Below are 11,287 nucleotides of genomic sequence, written 5' to 3' on the forward strand. Positions count from 1 at the left end.
ATCCACAAGGTCAGTATCCTCCTCCTTTGAAATATAAGGAATATGATCTACCCAAAGTCACACAGTTTATAAAGGATATAGTCCAGATTAAGAAATAAATGGACCTTCTGAATAATAAGACAAAGTGAAAAGGATCTATTATTTGTTCTTTTTTCTTTGTTCTTTACATTGTTCTTTTATTAGGTCCTAATGGTTTTGTTATGCAGATCCTGTTTTCTTCTCACATGAAACACACACACACACACACACATATCTTTTAATGGTGCAACTGGAGGAAATGTTCTGATTTTATTAATCACACTTTGAGAAACTCACTAGAAAGTTTTCTCCCACATTGTAAGCAGAGATCCCAGGCTCTGGCCAATTGAACAAGGGAAACAATCCCTTCTGCAACTTGAAAACAAATCCATGTAACCTTTATTTTTGATCATTAAAAAGCCAATATATCTACTAAAATGCAAACAACCTTAACAATGGATTCTGGGGATAGATATTAAAGGAATTAATATATTGTTGTCGTAAATAAGTTTCTAGGCTTATATAATTATTTATCCCCTTGCCCATTTCCAGTCTTTAGAAAAAGAGAGACAAAGAGAAGACAGAAATCAGAGAGTAGTGGAGAAGTTTTTAAAAGGGAGTAGAAGGAAGTTAGGGCAGTGGATAGAGTGCCCTAGCTGGAGTCAGTATGACTCATCATTCTAAATTCAAATCTGGCCTCAGACTACTATTAGCTTTGTAACCCTGGGCAAGTTACTTAACCTTATGTACCTCAGTTTTCTCCTTTGTGAAATGAACTGGAAAAGGTAATGGCAAACCACTCTAGAATCTTTCCTGAGAAAACTCCCCAATGAATCATAGTCAGACACAGCTGAAAAAACTGAACAACCAAATCAACAACAAAAAACAAATGGCTCCCAATGTCAAGATAGGTGCAGTCTATCAGGACAGCAACACTTTCCAAACCCTAGGAGAAGGATACAGTAAGGACCATCCAGTATACTGTCCCTTCAATCAACAAACTTGATTATTTTTGTAGAAAAGTATTTCAGAAAAGAAGTAAACAGACCCAGATAGGGAGAGAAAGGAGGAGGGGGAAGAAAAAGGTTAGGTTGTTGAAAGAAATAACCAAAATGCAAAACTTTTCCCAGATATTCAAGTAGAATAGATGTGGATATGAATTAGGGAACCCCTAATCTGTTTTCAGCATGATCCAGTGTTTATATACATACATGTATATATATATATATATGTGCATTTATATGTAAATATATATATAGAGAGAGAGAGAGAGAGAGAAAGCTCATCAATAGATCTATTTTATTAACAATTTAAAACATGAAAGATGGCTCACTTGATGCTTCTGTTTATTCAAGATTGGTGCTATTAAGGAATGACTACTGAACTAGACATCATAAGACATAGATTTTTTGCCTGGTTCTCACACTAATTCAATTTATGACATTGGGGAAATCATTTCCTCAGTTTTTCCATCTATAAAATGAGAGGGTTGTACTGCATACTCTCTAAGATTCTTCATAATCCAACAAAGAATTAATGTATCCTAGCTCTCATATTCAGTATTTTTTTGACATTTAGAAAGTGAAAGCCTCTGTAATCTTCTATTATTCATCTTTAAAATAAAATCTTTGGATTGTATGGCAACTAAGGGCACACCCAACTTTAAATCTATAATTTAATATCAATGTCCACTAAATAGTTCTTATTGCTTCCCATTTGTTTTTATTTTCACATTTTCATTATTTTTTAATTTTTTAAAGAAACAGTGTTCCGACAAAAACAAACACTTTAGAGGAAAAATATAAACTGCCAAAATCTCCCCTGTAAGGATTAGGAAAACCAGATGAGTGCATTAATTCAGGGAACACTTCATTCAAGTACTTCCCAGCATTCTCAAATTTCATGTAGTACCACCATATACATATATTTGGAAGATAAACAATAAAATATGCTCATCATTTTGAACTGTTAACTTGTCTTCAAAAATGAGACAGAGAAAGAGCAAGATCATCAATATAAATATTTAGATTATCTATTTACAACATGGAGGATGCATTATTTAACACTTCTATTCTTACAAGTATTCAGGCTTGTTAATGTCAAGGGATCACCACTAGTCTAGGAGTCAGAAGATCTAGATTTGCAGCCTAGTTCTCATTCTAATTCACACTATGTCCCTGGGGAAACCATTTTGTCAGTTTTTCAATGTGTAAAATGGAAGTTCTACTACATGATTTCTAAGATTTGTGTAATTAGGATTTGCAACCCAGGACTCTAAACCCCAGCTTCCTATGTTCCTTCTCACATTATGTACTAATACAGGGAAGATATAAGTTTTGTGTAGCTCTGCCCTCATGCACTTTTTTCCCCTGATCATGGTTTGTGAAGGTGGAGGGAGTGCCAGGCAGGAGAATTTTTCTCACATGTCTTTCCTTAGGCTCTTACTTTTGTTCTTGTATTTTTTTCTACTTCAAGTGATTATTAATAAATCTTATAAAATATAATACTTGGAGTTATTCAATATTGATTTAAATTGTACATTGATGGTGACCAGAAGTCTGGAGTTATAAGACTCTTGCTCCTCTCTAATTTGTAGAGCAGTTTTAAAAGACAGATTAATTTAAAAAGCCTCTGCCACCCTCACTGCTCCTCCTCCTCCTCCTGCCATTGCTGCTGCTGCTGCTGCCTCACATGTTTGACCAGACACTGACTTGGGGTCCTTTTGAGCTGCTTTCTGCACAACTTGTAAAGTATAAATCCCTTCCCCTCACCTATCACATGGGTCTCAAACCTATGCTAGCCACTTTTCAGCAGAGGAATACAGCATGGAGCAGCCCCTTAAACACTATCCACCCCAACCCCAGCCTGGCTAACCCAGGGGAGCTTTCATGCTACTGGCTGTGGGAGTGGGGACTGTGTCACAGGGCCACTGATTTTGCTCCTAGGAAGGAGGGGAAGGAAAGTTACTCTTCCAAACCTCTTAACTTTACTCCTAGTCAGTATATACTAGGGTAGCATCACCTATGTATAGGAAGTAGAATTGCAAGCCCGGTTCAGTTTCTTGACTATCTCAAATAGCTCCCATTTCCAGAGAGTCTTACCAAGCTCGCACAGCTTACAACTTTAGGATGTCTTTTCTTACTACTATTCTTGGGTGTACTGACTAGATACCTTGCTGTTAGCTTGAGTAATCTCAAGATTCAGAGGGGACCTAGGGGGCAGCTGGGTAGCTCAGTGGATTGAGAGTCAGGCCTAGAGATGGGAGGTCCTAGGTTCAAATCCAGCCTCAGACACTTCCCAGCTGTGTGACCCTGGGCAAGTCACTTGACCCCCATTGCCCACCCTTACCACTCTTCCACCAAGGAACCAATACCCAGAAGTTAAGGGTTTTAAAAAAAGGGAAAAAAAATATTCAGAGGGGAGATTCATCTCCCTACACCCCCTTGCCATTTTAGCCTGCCCAGTCTCTGCAACACATCCAATATGGGGTTCACCCACACTATACCCAATGCGGGTATGGGGAACCCCAGAGGTGTGAACAAAGGAATCGAAATGGATGATGATACTGGAGAGGGGAAGGAATCTTAAAGAGTCTGGAGGTGAATTTTAACCCTTTTCAGACTCCATTGCCTTACTGATGTTAATTGTTTCAGTTTGTTTACCTCCAAATAGTGAAGAAGTCTCTGTAACTCAGCTATCCAAATTGGAGAAAAGGACTCTTGAATTCACTGCTCACATCCTGTCACATATATTATATTTTCTGATTGTTTGCTTTAAGATTTAATTTTGTTTTTTAAGACCACATATTAATCTAATCTATACTATTCTGTTACACTATGTCATTTTTAAATACTGTGTTTTGGCCATTTAGCTATATATTCTGTTACATTGTCTTTATTTGTCCCTCCTCCTATGACTGGACTGGAGAAAATATCATTATAAAAGTCCATAAATAACTTGGACAAACCCTTTTCCATGGCAAAACCATAGGTCCTTATGGATGCTGGGTTTGTCACCAGATCCATCGAGGTCACATGTGCCTTAATGGCCTTTTGCTCCTTTTTGCCTTTGTTAATTGTCACATAGATGATGAAGAATGGACTCCATCAAACTGGTTACAACCTGAATACAACCTTTGGAGAATTTAATGACCTGAAAATCTCAATTTATTTTAAAGGGTCTTCAAAAGTGATTTCCATTATCTAGTCACACCACTACCTCTGACTAATCATTTGCCTTCCTTTGAATTGTTTGTAACAAGAGATAAGGATATATTTAGTAGTTGAAGTGAAGTGCAATAGCACTATTGTATTCCCCACCTCCACATTTATAAAAATATAATGGATGAGGCCGGTGGTCGCACCATGGAGACGGTGCAGCTGAGGAACCCGCTGCGCCGGCAGCTAAAAAAACTGGATGAAGATAGTTTGACCAAGCAGCCAGAAGAAGTATTTGATGTCTTGGAGAAACTTGGAGAAGGGAGCTCCAGGAAGCCTCTTGATAGAAGCTGAAGAACAACTGACTCTTGAACTTGAAGCAGAGGAAGAAAATGAAAGGCAGGCCCAGCCACATAGCCAAACAGGAAAGAGCAAGATGGTTGGAAGATTGTCAGTTGCTTGGGGATGGTGGAGATCCTGGCAGAATACTTGGATATTTCCTCCTACAAAAGCTCTCCTGGAGAAAATACAGAACTTGAGCTCTTTCTGTCCTTGCCATAGCCTGATTGCTCTTTAAATGAAGAACTAAAGTCTTATGGCAGTGTTTTCAAAGCTATTCATAAAGAAACTGGTCAAGTGGTTGCAATTAAGCAAGTTCCTGTGGAGTCCGACCTTCAAGAGATTATCAAGGAAATTTCAATAATGCAGCAGTGTGACAGCCCTCATGTAGTGGAATATTATGGCAGTTATTTTAAGAATACGGATCTTTGGATAGTCATGGAATACTGTGGTGCTGGCTCTGTGTCTGATATCATCCAATTACAAAATAAAACATTGACAGAAGATGAAATAGCTACAATATTACAATCAACACTTAAGGGACTAGAATATCTTCATTTTATGAGAAAAATACATCGAGATATTAAAGCTGGAAATATCTTGCTAAATACAGAAGGACATGCAAAGCTTGCAGATTTTGGAGTAGCTGGTCAACTTACAGATACGATGGCAAAACGGAATACAGTGATAGGAACACCATTCTGGATGGCTCCAGAAGTCATCCAGGAAATTGGATATAACTGTGTGGCAGACATCTGGTCATTGGGAAATACTGCTATTGAAATGGCAGAAGGAAAACCCCCATATGCTGATATCCATCCAATGAGGGCCATCTTCATGATTCCTACAAGCCCCCCTCCCACTTTCCAAAAGCCAGAACTCTGATCTGACACCTTTGCTGATTTTGTGAAGCAGTGTCTGGTGAAGAGCCCTGAGCACCAGGCCACAGCTACCCAGCTTCTTCAGCATCCATTTGTTAAGAGTGCAAAAGGAGTGTCAATACTACGTGACTTGATTAATGAAGCCATGGATGTGAAACTGAAACGCCAAGAAGCACAGCAGCGAGAGCTGGATCAGGATGATGATGACAACTCTGAAGATGATGAAACTGACTCAGGTATGTAGGAAAATATAAGTAATGGGGTCACCAGGGATATTATAAATTAACTAAGGGGTTTGTGGGAACACACTCTGGGATGTAAGAGAGACTAAAACTGAACACTGAAGACTTGTACAGCTAAGTCACTCCCAACTGAAAAAATAACAGTCAACTGTCACTCTGGCCAGAGGCCTTGAATTCAACTGACAAGGTACAGGATGGAACTGAGTTTAATTAAGGACAACAAAAGGAGGGATAGGAATGTCTACTCTAAAACCCTTAATACCTAATAACAAAACCCCACAGGGAAAGGGAAGGACTTATTCTACTACACTAATCTAAGTGATCTAACTAACAGGGCCCAAGGAGCTATACTGGAGTCTCTGGGTTTCTACCTCAAAACTGGAACCTGCCAGGCTTGAGTACAGCTAGGGCTTTTGTGGCTTTGGGATTCTCACTTCACTCCACTGATGATCTCTAGATGCCAGGAGCTAAAGTTGTCTCAGGAACCAAGCAGTAAGGGTTTTGCTTGAAGCACTGTCCTCCAGTACCCAAACTTCACCTCTTCTCTTGGCTATGTAGATCTTGTCCTTTTTTAGATGCCACACCACACAGAATCCCAGGGGAAAATAGGAAGCAGGGTGTCCTTTGCTCTGAGGTCTCCCAGGCTGGCAACAGTTTTGCCCACCACTAATGGAGTCCACACACAGAGCACAGACAGACTTCCTCCTCCTTCATTCCAATCTGGAATTCCAAGCTCCAACTCCTTCCTGCTAGGTGCATCTTAATTCCTAATAACTAGCTAATCTCATCTTACTCATAACAGGTACAATGGTCCGTGCTGTTGGAGATGAGACTGGCACAGTACGAGCTGCCAGTACTCTAAGTGATGGAGCCAATACCATGATAGAACATGAGGATACTTTGCCATCACAACTGGGCACAATGGTGATCAACACCAAAGAGGAGGAGGAGGAAGGGACTATGAAAAGAAGAGATGAAACTATGCAGCATGCAAAGCCATCTTTCCTGGAGTACTTTGAACAGAAAGAAAAAGAGAATCAGGTCAACAGCTTTGGCAAAAATGTCCCAGGCCCATTGAAGAATTCTTCAGATTGGAAAGTGCCACAAGATGGGGACTATGAATTTCTCAAGAGCTGGAGTGTAGAGGACCTTCAGAAGAGGCTGTCTGCACTCGACCCTATGATGGAACAGGAGATTGAAGAGATCCGGCAGAAGTACCAGTCGAAGCGACAGCCAATTCTGGATGCTATTGAGGCCAAGAAACGGTGACAGCAAAACTTCTGAGTGAGTCCCAGCATGGTGGCAGGGCTGGGTGTGGTTCACATCTCAAGGATGCTGTTTCTAGCTTCCCACAAGCCCTGCGGGTTGCTCCATGTTGAGAGCAAAATAGAGGGGCAAATGGTTCTGCCCTTTCATGTACTCATAAGCACCTTTGTGAACTTCAGGAATGCAAACGAGCATGAAGGTCTTTTTTCACAGTCAAGGCTCCATATTGATATCCTATGTATTTAAAATAATAAGAGATCTTATATATAGGGGTCCACATTAGCATTTTTAAACTTTCAGTTTTCAACTCAAGGAATAGGAAAATCCCTAGGCCAACAAAAGTTGGGAGTGTTTTATGTATGTCTTATTTTGGTTTTTTTTTCCCATATAGCTTTTAGTAGTTCTTACTAGTAACATTTTTAAATGTGTAAATTATAATTATGTCCACATTTCTTGTGGCATTTAACTACTGTACTCTTGGTACGGGTATAGCTTGAAAACAGTTCAACTGTACCCTCTTATGACTACGGTACTGTAGAGTGGGTTAACAAGGGTCACTGGAAGGCCATTGAGAAAAAGAACAGAATTCTGGGGAGGCCAGCCTTATAAAATTAAGTTGCAGTCTAATCATGTTAGGGTGGTTTGAACCTGGCACTTGCTTAATGCTTATCACTGTCTGTTAATAAATAGTAAATTTTTTTACTATTTGAACTCCAGGAAGAAGCCTGCCTCATGGCACCTTTATTGCAGATCATTTTAAAGTTTGTCACCCACCAGCTCCTCTTCCGTCTGATTCTTCTCCCCAGATACCCTGTATACTCCAGTGGCTAAACAGAAAAAGCCCTGGTTAGAAAACTCAGCTGCCTATCTTGGCTTTGTGCTTGGGGCAAGTTACTGACCCTCTCTGAGCCTACATATCCCTGCTTTACAATAGGTTAGATACTGTGGATCATGGCCAAGTTAAAAAAGGAAACGGATTTCATTTCTGGGTGAGAAACCTTTGTATTTCACCTATCCTTGGCAAAAATACAGTGTATCACTAATTGTGAACTATATATTTGTGACTTTTTTTAATTTTATTATTGTTTTTCCTTGTATGTACAATAGGGTATTTGAGTTTCCTTTTTTCTCTCATTTTTGTTTACCTGTAGTACAAGCAACCAATATTAATGTTTTTTGTTTTTTTCCACTAATATAAGTTTAAAATGTCCATTAGCCCAAATGTCAATGCATACCCAAAAGCTTTAGACTATGGAAACTTTAGACAATGGAAATGCCATTGATTGTTAAATGTTATAGGACTTTGATTAATGATTGTGTCCGATTCCAGAAGAAGGGATCACAAAAGTCACTGCACAGTGCCAAGGAGCACAAGATCAAGGAGATCAACAAATCCTGTTGGGATTGACATGATTCTGTACCAAGACAGGAGACTTGAACTTATGTTGGGGTTCAAGGAAGTATCTGTTTGCAAACTCAGATGCAGAATTCCCTCATGCCAGATCCAGATTTCTACCAAGTACCTCAGTTTGGCTGCCATTTTGACTCATCTATCCCTGAGAGCAAAGGTAAAATCAGACCAGGGAATGCTATTTCCCATATGCTTCAAAATCTAGTCCCTTATTTTCTTTTATAGTGTGGCAGTTTTCTGTCATCCTGGCTGCCAATGGGTAAGTGCAAAATTGCTACTACAGATTTGTGAGACATAAATCACTTCCATTGGGCCCTAATTCTAGGACCTGTTATAGGTTTATTCTTCCTCACTTTAGAATTTTTACATATGAGGCTTTGGTGTTTTATGTTTCATCCAGAAGTTACTTTTTTCTCTTTTATTTGGGTTTTTTGATGTTTTTGATTTTCTTTTGTCAATTGATTCATATACCTCATAATTAATCCATGTATCCCAGGGTGATCCATGTGTTGACCAACACCCTCCTCTGAGGGGATTGTAGTTTTATCCTATAATGCAATGATTAAATACTTTTGAGAGTCATTTTAGGATAAGAAACTTACTACCTCCCCGAATCAAGAAAATGGGGAGAAGGAGCCATGGAGATGCCTGCAAAAACCATATACTGCACCAAAAGATCCAGAGTGAACTTAGGGATGTAATGAAATTGAACTCTGGAGGGGTTGAACACATTTATTTTGAATGTACACTCTTATGCCAAAGGGAACTGTTCCCTAATTGGTTTTTTGTCAAAGCACCTAACAATCATTGGTTTTGTTCTCTTTCTCTTTTATTTCCCTCTTATCTCCAAATTATTGTAATTTCCCCTTAGAAACTGCAATATTGTATTACCTCTAGTTAGAGATCTTTAGAGATATGAGTTGGTTATATGTACTGATTCATTGGGGAAACTAGGCATGCAAATCTGGGAGATTTCCACATGCTTGTTTCCAAATGGAATCACAGGGGGATTGTATAATTTGAATTCTCTTCCCAGGACTCTAAATCCCAGCTTCCCATGTTTTTTCTCACATTATGTACTAACATAGGTAAGATATAAGTTTTGTGTAGCTCCACCATCATGTTCTTTTTTTCGTTGATTGTTGTTTGTGGAGGTGGGGTGAGGTAAGAGGCAGGACAATTTTTCTCATGTATCTAATCAGGCTTTTACTTTTGTTCTTGTATTTTTTCTACTTTGAGTGATTATTAATAAATCTTATAAAATATAATAATTGGAGTTATTGGATATTGATTTAAATTTTATAGACTCCTCATATTTATCTATCCTAGCTTTCACACTCAGTATCATTCTCACACTAAGAAAATGACAATATCTCTGAGATTCTACTTCCTCATCTATAAAATAAAACCACTGGACTCCATGGCTCCAAAGGAGGAAACTTCAAACTTTCATTTTTTATTTTTATTTTTTTAGAATATTTTCCCATGGTTACATGGTTACATGATTCATGTTCTTTCCCTCTCCCCAGAACCTCCCCCCCAACTCGTAGCCAACATGCAAACTTTCAATCTATAGTTCTAGGATAATCCTAACTTCTACTAAATGCCTCATTGCCTATTACTTCCCTTTCATGGAATTTTCCATAATATTCATTTTTTAATTTCTTAAGAAACAATATTTTGACAAAACCACATATTTCTCAAGTGTAATAGTTAAAAAGGTCACCAAATTATAATAGTTAAAATTAAAATATAAGTCTGTAAGTAGCTTTAACAAATTAATTTAATCAAAGTAGAGGAAGTAAAGAGAGGGAAATGTAGGAAGGAGATAGAGAATTGCCTGGCCTACCACCATAAGTGCTATTCTCATGAAATGAAGCTGAGCCCAGAAAGGGTCCAATCCCCAACCAGAAAAGCAGGAGAGTTTCTTCAGGTTCCAATTTCTAGCTGGAAGTCCGTGAGAGTCTTTTCAGCAAGAGTCCCCAGAATAAGCATCTCCCTTCAGCAAAAGTCACCAGCAAAGTAGTGTCTCCAGCAAGAGTATCACTATGCCAGAATCTTCCTTCAGCCCGAGTCATCAACCCAGAATCCAAATCAGAGCCTTTACTTGCAGCTGGGTCTCCCCTTATAAAGAGTTTTCTCCATCCATTTGTTCTCCCATATCACATTTCAGGAACCAATGATAGTTTCTTAATTTTTCTGGCACCACCCAGGGGGGCAATGTCTGTGGAATCAATTTCCTTTTTCTGAGGGTGTGTCAATGGTAAAAGATCTTCAAGTTTCTGACTGATTATATCAAAGGTCCTTGATTGATTACATTAAAGAAAACAAAGGGAGATGAATTCCTTTTTCACACAAGGGAAAATCCAAACTTACAATATCATGCTCTACAAATTAGGAACACTGGATGGTTGCATTAATTTGAAGAACTCCTGATCAATTTAGTTCCCAGAATTCCCCAGTTGTATGTAGTATCAACATATATGTAAATACGGATAATGAACAAGAAAATGTTATTCACTAAATTGATCTTTAAGATTGCCTTTAAAAGAGAAACACAAAAAATAACCATGAGAATGAGATAGAGAAAGAGAAATAGAGTGCAATCATTAGCACATCAATATGAATTATCCATTTGCAATACAGAGAATCCTCATTTGACAGTTCTATTATTCTAAGTGTTCAGACTTGTGAATTTTGAAGAATGACCAAGGAAATAAAAATCAAAAGACCTGGAGGTAGGTCCTAATTCTCATAATTGCTCTATGTCCATAGAAAAACCATTTTCTCAGCTTCTAAATCTGTAAAATCAGTTGGTTGAACTACATAATCTTTAAGGTTCTTTATAATCTAATAATGTGTGCATCTATTCTAACTCAACAGGCAATATTTTTTGACATTTAGAAAGTTCCAACATCTCTGAGCTACTATTTTCTCTTCTGTAAAATGAAACCATTACACTGCATGGCTTCA

The 11,287-nt window shown here is 38.5% G+C and overlaps 1 pseudogene; it reads left to right on the top strand.

The window, feature by feature from the left end:
* The first annotated feature begins 4,382 nt into the window (after positions 1–4,382).
* Positions 4,383–6,921, top strand: LOC123251299 (annotated as a pseudogene).
* The last annotated feature ends 4,366 nt before the right edge of the window (positions 6,922–11,287 follow it).

Source organism: Gracilinanus agilis, chromosome 6, assembly GCF_016433145.1.
Source record: "Gracilinanus agilis isolate LMUSP501 chromosome 6, AgileGrace, whole genome shotgun sequence".
NCBI classification, from domain to species: Eukaryota; Metazoa; Chordata; class Mammalia; order Didelphimorphia; family Didelphidae; genus Gracilinanus; species Gracilinanus agilis.